This window comes from Eptatretus burgeri, chromosome 12, assembly GCF_056783735.1.
Source record: "Eptatretus burgeri isolate ZD-2024b chromosome 12, Ebu_testis_v1, whole genome shotgun sequence".
NCBI lineage: Eukaryota > Metazoa > Chordata > Myxini > Myxiniformes > Myxinidae > Eptatretus > Eptatretus burgeri.
The window spans coordinates 62092214-62099713 of record NC_140972.1 but is presented as its reverse complement, the minus strand read 5'-3'; the positions used below and the strand labels follow the sequence as shown (position 1 = coordinate 62099713).

Below are 7500 nucleotides of genomic sequence, written 5' to 3'. Positions count from 1 at the left end.
TGGTTCGTGCTCCGTCACCCTGAGCGAGTGGTCCGTGCTTCGTGCTCCGTCACCCTGAGTGAGTTGTTTTCTGAAATACCCGATTTCCAAGCCATTTACCTTATTAAAGTGTTGTCCTTATTCCCGAGCCAAATTTTTCCCACCCATCCACACGCAGCTGTTTATAATGAATGTTTGTAACATACCCCTGAAACATCAACACAAATGGAACGTTGTTTTTCGGTGGAAGCTAATCAAGGCTTCCTGGTTGTTTGCAGTACGTACTGTAGTTGAAAATTGCACTGACTCTAACTTGCCGATTCCCCAAATATTGCTAATATCGGCCGTGTGTGTGTGTGTGTGTGTGTGTGTGTGTGTGTGTGTGTGTGTGTGTGTGTGTGTGTGTGTGTGTGTGTGTGTGTGTGTGTGTGTGTGTGTGTTTTTTGTTCAAAAAGCACAAAATATTCTTTCTGCTAACTCCCCTACCCCCATCTCTCTCTCCCATCCTTGCTCGACCCCCTCCCAATACAGTGCAGTACCCTCCTCCTGCATCGTCCGTCTCTCTCTCTCTCTCTCTCTCTCTCTCTCTCTCTCTCTCTCTCTCTCTCTCTCTCTCTCTCTCTCTCTCTCTCTCTCTCTCTCTCTCTCTCTCTCTCTCTCTCTCTCTCTCTCTCTCTCTCTCTCTCTCTCTCTCTCTCTCTCTCTCTCTCTCTCTCTCTCTCTCTCTCTCTCTCTCTCTCTCTCTCTCTCTCTCTCTCTCTCTCTCTCTCTCTCTCTCTCTCTCTCTCTCTCTCTCTCTCTCTCTCTCTCTCTCTCTCTCTCTCTCTCTCTCTCTCTCTCTCTCTCTCTCTCTCTCTCTCTCTCTCTCTCTCTCTCTCTCTCTCTCTCCCCCCCCCTCACCTCTGTGTGTCTCTCTCTGTCTCTCTGTCTCTCTGTCTCTCTGTCTCTCTGTCTCTCTGTCTCTCTCTCTCCGTCTCTCTCTCTCCGTCTCTCTCGCTCCGTCTCTCTCTCCGTCTCTCTCTCTCCGTCTCTCTCTCTCTCCGTCTCTCTCTCTCCGTCTACCTCTCCGTCTCCCTCTCAGTCTCCCTCTCAGTCTCCCTCTCAGTCTCCCTCTCCGTCTCCCTCTCCGTCTCTCTCTCTCCGTCTCTGTCCATCTCTCTCTCTCCGTCTCCGTCTCTCTCCGTCTCCGTCTCCGTCTCTGTCCATCTCTCTCTCTCCGTCTCCGTCTCTCTCCGTCTCCGTCTCCGTCTCCGTCTCCCTCTCCGTCTCTCCTCTCTCTCTCTCTCTCTCTCTCTCTCTCTCTCTCTCTCTCTCTCTCTCTCTCTCTCTCTCTCTGTCTCTGTCTCTCTCTCTGTCTCTGTCTCTCTCTCTGTCTCTGTGTGTCTGTCTCTCTCTCTGTCTCTGTCTCTGTCTCTCTCTCTCTGTCTCTCTCTCTGTCTGTCTCTCTCTCTCTCTCTCTCTCTCTCTCTCTCTCTCTCTTTCTCTCTCTCTCTCTCTCTCTCTCTCTCTCTCTCTCTCTCTCTCTCTCTCTCTCTCTCTCTCTCTCTCTCTCTCTCTCGCCCCCTGCTGGTCGTTGGTGAGTCGTGCATGGGTGTGGCGTCATGGCGGCTCTGTGTGTGCAGCTGTGAGTATTGTGCTGTGTTAGTGTTGTTCCTGTCCCTATTTCGTTTCCCTCTGTGTCCCCGTACGTGTTTGTGGAGTTTTTTCCCTGTTTCCCTTCCTGCTGAGACGAGAGAGAGAAGGAGAGCGCGCACGGTCGGTGCTTTGTGGGTTTTCCTTGAAACCTTCGGGTTTCTGGGCCTACTTTTTCATCTGCCTTGTTTTCATAGGCCCGCCGTTTATCGGTGGTTTAGCTTCTTCCTTATACTCTTCCTTTCCCTTATACTTCATTTGACCCCACTTGCTGGTTGCTTGTGACGGTTTTCCTTTGTTAAACTTAAACTTCTCTTCTTTTGCTTTAAGCTATGGCAAACGGACGTTTGCACAATAGTGTGTACGAGTCACTCACTCGGAAAAATGGAGTGACAATTACTCCACCTGATGGAGTTAGTGTTGAAAACGTGGTGATGGCTCTGGGAGAGCTCGTAGGAATCGAGAATGTTCTCGCCGCTTCAAAAATGAGCCAACGTGTGGTGGTTTTCTTGTCGGAGGAGCGACACGTGGCTCAGGCGGTCGAAACCGGTCTATCCGTTCCGCCGGACGTCTTCGTCAATGTTAGTTATCTCGATACGATGGCGGTAAAATTAACACTGTCCAACATCCCGCCCTTCTTCTCGAGTGAGGAGATTGTCGCTGCATTAAGCGTTTTTGGCACAGTTGTGTCATGAATCTCCATGATTCCACTTCGTCTCCGCTCTGACGCTTCGGTTCGCCACATCATGTCGTTCCGACGTCATTGCTATATCATTCTAAAAAACAACGCTCAATCGCTCAATGCAGTTATGACTTTAAAAACTAAAAACCGCAATTACCAGATTTATATCGCAACGGAGACCACAACTTGTTTTATCTGTGGTGAATCGGGACATTTAAAAAGTGATTGCCCCAAGAATATATTAAGTGGAATATCTAGTGTGGTCGAACCCATTGAGACGAATAGTGGTATATCTAGAGTTGGGAACGTTGGTGACGCTTCAAACTCGAACAATCTGCCTGGGCCGCCGAGAGTGGAGGTAAATCCCCCCCTGACAGATGACGAAAGCTTCACCGTTGTTCCTTCAAAAAGGAAACATAAATTGAAGCATTTAAATGATAACAATAGTCAAGATGTGACGGCGAGCTGTGCAAAAAAGATGGCGCCGGCTGCCGAGAATAATGACTCGTGTTTGGAAGCAACAATAGATGCTCTTTTTAAAACGAAAAATCCATTTGATGTAATTGCTCCAGAGGATGATGACTTTTTTGTCGGTGGGGTTAGTGAACATGAGGAGGAGATTGGTTTTGTGCAGCAGGGAGCACACGTGACCACTCCCATAGTCACAGGCACCTTGGATATTAACACCGAATCCACTGTAACCCCCTCCCTGTAAAGACCAACAGTGAAATGTGTACCGTTTCTAAGTCACCAATTACTCCAAACCTGGTTGAATCAGGGTGTAAAGCTTCAACTAGTGAAACACCAGGTTCATCTCAAGCGGAATATAACATTCCTTCCATTAGTATTCTTCCTCCTCCCCGTTTTCTTCACCCTCCCACTCCTCCTCCTCCTCCCCCTCCCACTTCTAATCTTCTTCTTCTTCCCACCCCTCCACCTCCCCCTATTCCACCTCCCCCACTCCACCTCCCCCTACTCCACCTCCCCCCACTCCTCCTCCCCCCACTCCTCCTCCCTCCACTCTTCCTTCCCCGACTCCTCCGACTCCTTCTCCCCCTTTGGAAGCGGAATGTGAGGCTTCCCTTATTAAACCGTCAGCTCCATCTTTGGAGCATAACGATAATGTAATGGACACCAATCAGTACTCGGATTATGATTCGGACGGGGACTCATCACTTGCTTCTTGTGGCAGTGCTGAAGCATGGAATGATCCAGTTTCCCAAGATTCGGAGAGTGTCACCAGTGTTCCACCTGCCGATATCATAAAGTTTCTTCATGACACCTTTCGCAAGAAACATGTTAAAATTAAAAACTTTTTCCCTGACTTATCCGGCTTTATAATCTCTGCGAAGCTCTTGCTCCTCAAAGCCGGACAGCTTGGTGTGACGGAATCACAAGTGTATCGACTCCGGAAATGCATCCTCAAAGCAAAGAATGAGCTGCAGACACTGAGAGACTAAGTTTTTGACACACCCAAACTCAATGTTAGCCTATGGCCTTCTCTATAGCGAGTTTAAATATTAATGGGGGACGCTCCTCCATCCGTAAAGCAGAAGTTAAACAGTTTGTTGAGACAAATCACATTGATGTTTTGCTTTTGCAAGAAACAAGATGCAGCTCCTCTTGTGCAAGTGAATGGCAAAGGATAATGAGGGGAAAATGGTTTTTTAGTGGTCTGGAACACCCAAGGGCTGGGGTGGCTGTTTATATACAACCTTCCTTTTGCAGTCCCAGTGTTGTTTTTAATGAGATTATCAAAGGGTATTTGATTTCACTCACCTTCACGCATAATGGCTTTAAACACACCGTACTGAATGTCTACGCACCTAGCGATAGCACGGAGAGACTCGCCTTTTACACACACTTAGAAACTTCTCTTGTACACATTGATTTTGATGGACTTGTCTGCTTGGGTGGAGATTTTAACTGCACGATGGACCCCACCATTGATCGTAATGGAGAGGAGCCGCACCCAGCAAGCGCAGCGCCTTTGTTGAGAGCCTTGTCCAAGTTTTCCCTGGTTGATGTGTGGAGAATCCGCAATCTTTCTCTCCGCCAATACACGTGGAGTCGGTGTTCAAAAGGCCACGTATCACTTGCAAGATTGGACCGTTTCTACATCAACAGTACCTTTTTAAATGTTGTGAGCAATATGAACATTATTCCGAGCGGCTTCTCAGACCATCACATGGTCGCACTTCGGATTCACCAACCAGTTCGGAATCGTGGTGCTGCCTACTGGACCTTCAACGCAAGCCTCTTGGATGACCAACTGTTTGTCGATGCCTTTGGTGTGTTCTGGAGAGCCTTGCTCCAACGTAAAACTTCCTTCCCCTGCCTTGGAAAATGGTGGGACAACGTCAAAGTGCAAATAAGATCCTTTTGCCAACAATATGGAGCCTACCACACCAAATATGACTCTGCCCTTCAATCCTTGCTTGCCAAAGAAATATTATATTTGCAGACCAACCTCTTGGCCTCAAATCATGAAAGAACCAACCTCTTGCTGGCGAAGAAAAAAGCTCTTCTTGCTGGACTTTGTGCAAAGCAAGCTAGAGGAGCGCTGATTCGTCTCCGACTGGAGAATTTGTGCTACCTGGACACCTCCTCTAAGTTCTTTTTTGGACTGGAAGATCAAACAAAGAGAAGTCAGCAGATAACTTCAGTAAGGACAAAGGAAGGAAGGATAACACACAATCAAAAAGATGTCAGAGCCTCACTCAGACACTACTTTACTGAACTTTATCGTGCTCCGAAAATCGACAACAAAATGGTAACAGTGCTGACTTCTTCCTTACCTACCTTGTCAAAATCTGCAGTTCTACAAATGGACAAGGAAGTAACTTTGGAGGAACTCCAAGCTGCTCTTCAAACTCTACCCTCGGGTAAGGCCTCCGGCCTGGATGGAATTCCTGCGGAATTTTATAAAACCTTTTGGGACCTCCTCGGACCAGAACTACTTGAGGTTATAATCGACGGTCGACGATCAGGCTCACTGCCATTAAGCTGCCGGAGGGCTGTCCTCGCCCTTATCCCCAAAAAAGGAGACCTTCAGCAACCACACAACTGGCGTCCCATCTCATTACTCTGTGCAGACTACAAAATATTTTCCAAGGCCCTTGCCAACCGCCTTAAAGCCATAATCGAGGAGATCGTACACCCAGATCAGTCTTACTGTGTCCCGAAGAGGACAATTCATGACAGTATCTTTATTGTGCGTGATATAATTGACATCTGTTCTCTTGAGCAAAGAAATGTCGGGTTGGTGTTCTTAGATCAAGAAAAGGCCATTGATACCATTGATCATTTTTATCTTTTCTCTGTTTTACGGGGGTTTGGTTTTGGGGAAAATTTTATCTCTCATGTGCAGTTACTGTATAACAACACTTTTAGTCTCTTAAAGGTTAACAACATTTTATGTCCCCCTTTCCCGGTTAATAGAGGCATTCGTCAAGGGTGCCCTCTTTCTGGCCTCCTGTACTCTCTTGCGATTGAGCCTTTGCTCGTTCGGTTGCGTGCGCGTCTTCTTGGTTTCCTTCCTCAACCAATGGCGAACCCGTTTAAAGTGATTGCTTATGCAGATGATCTTTGTGCAATCGTTCGCTCGATTGAGGACGTCTCAGCCTTGGTCCGTTGCATTCATGAATTTGGTTTGGCAAGTTCCACAAAAGTGAACTGGGGAAAAAGCAGAGCTCTCCATCTTGGTCCACAAAATGGCGCCATTCCTCCGACTCTTCCCGAGAAACTTAAATGGGAAAGGGATGGAATTCTTTACCTAGGCGTCTTTCTTGGAACTGAGAACTTCATTTTAAAAAACTGGGAATCTCTAATAATTAAAACTGAGAGACGTTTACGAAAGTGGAAGGGCTTACTTTGTCAACTCTCCTATCGGGGCCGAACCCTTGTTATCAACAACCTTGCAGCATCAATGCTTTGGCACGTTTTTATAGCACTGCAGCCCCCAGATTTGTTTCTTAAAAAATTACAATCAATTCTTATTGACTTCTTTTGGGGAGGAAAGCATTGGCTCCAACCTGGTGTGTTAAACTTGCCTGTTGCTGAAGGAGGACAGGGGCTGATTGCTATTACCAGCAAGGTGATGGCTTTTCGCCTCCTTTCGCTTCGCAGACTGCTGTACACGGACGTCTCGTGGAAGGCCTTGGCTCACTGCCTGCTTCGGCAGGCGGGGAAACTCGGCTACAATCAGCAACTGTTCCTTATTGACACCAAGAAAGTTGATATAGCATCAGTCCCCCTGTTTTATAGAAGCATGCTGAAGGCATGGCAGGCAGTCACTGTTCGCCGAAATAACAATGACTACTCCCTGGAAATGTTTTTAAATGAGCCTATCTTTTTAAACCCCATTTTGAAGGGGTCTGCAGCAATTATATTCTTGTGCAGAAGTTTATTGATGCTGGATGTACGAAGGTAAAAGATCTCAGAACTCCTTCTCCTTACAAGTGGAAGCCAGCTGCTGACGTCGCTGTGGCCACTGGAGTGAGGTCCATTCGAATTATTGGGAGAATCTTTTCTGTGATTCTGCGCTTTTTCAAGCAAACTAATCTGAAATGGATTCCACAGGTAGAAGCTAACCTTTCTTTATCCCTACATCCCTTTCCAGAGCTTTTGCTTCATTTTCAAGGTTTCACCTCCTTTAAATTGATGGAAAAATCTTCTGTTTACGCTTTGTGTGTTAAAACTCTTGTTCCCGATAGACCTGCGGAACCACAAGCACATTGGGGGAGAATGCTTCAGACCACTCATTCTACTTCGATCAACTGGCATGTTATGTACAAGGCACCCACTGCCAAGCGCTCCGGAGATTTGCAGTGGCGACTGGCACATTACATTTTACCATCCAATGTTTTATCTCATCGTATATCTCCCGATAACACAGAATTGTGTCCCTTCTGCGGTGCCACAGAAACTATTTTTCACATTTTTATTGATTGCTCAAGGTTGGCACCCCTTTTTACAGTCTTATCACGTGCTATCCGGGGACTCGGCCTAACTTTTACTTGTTGTGGTTTTGTTTATGGTTTTAGCATCTTCCACCAGCGTAAATACGAGTGCCTGTAAGCAAATTATTTGTCCTTTGAAGCGAAGCTTGCTATATACATGTCAAGGAAACGCAAACTTCAAGATGTTTGTGATTCTGTTTCCGATGTTGTTTATCTCTTTAAAACCTTGGTCACAGCACGAGTGCA

The 7500-nt window shown here is 46.7% G+C and overlaps 3 long non-coding RNA genes across 8 annotated transcripts in view; 2 read left to right on the top strand and 1 right to left on the bottom strand.

Annotated features, from left to right (window-relative positions):
• Positions 1 to 7500, top strand: part of LOC147015748 (uncharacterized) — a 257017-nt gene that overhangs the window by 69543 nt on the left and 179974 nt on the right. The window lies entirely within an intron of this gene.
• Positions 1 to 7500, bottom strand: part of LOC147015749 (uncharacterized) — a 152822-nt gene that overhangs the window by 44422 nt on the left and 100900 nt on the right. The gene's annotated exons all lie outside the window — the stretch shown is intronic.
• Positions 1 to 7500, top strand: part of LOC147015750 (uncharacterized) — a 57760-nt gene that overhangs the window by 771 nt on the left and 49489 nt on the right. The window contains exon 1 of one of the 2 annotated variants that reach the window (XR_015049814.1): positions 1746 to 2651. The exons of the other annotated variant lie outside the window; for it this stretch is intronic. This is a non-coding gene — a long non-coding RNA (uncharacterized LOC147015750). Of the gene's footprint in view, positions 1 to 1745; positions 2652 to 7500 lie in introns of those variants that run through there. 2 annotated transcript variants of the gene reach the window in all.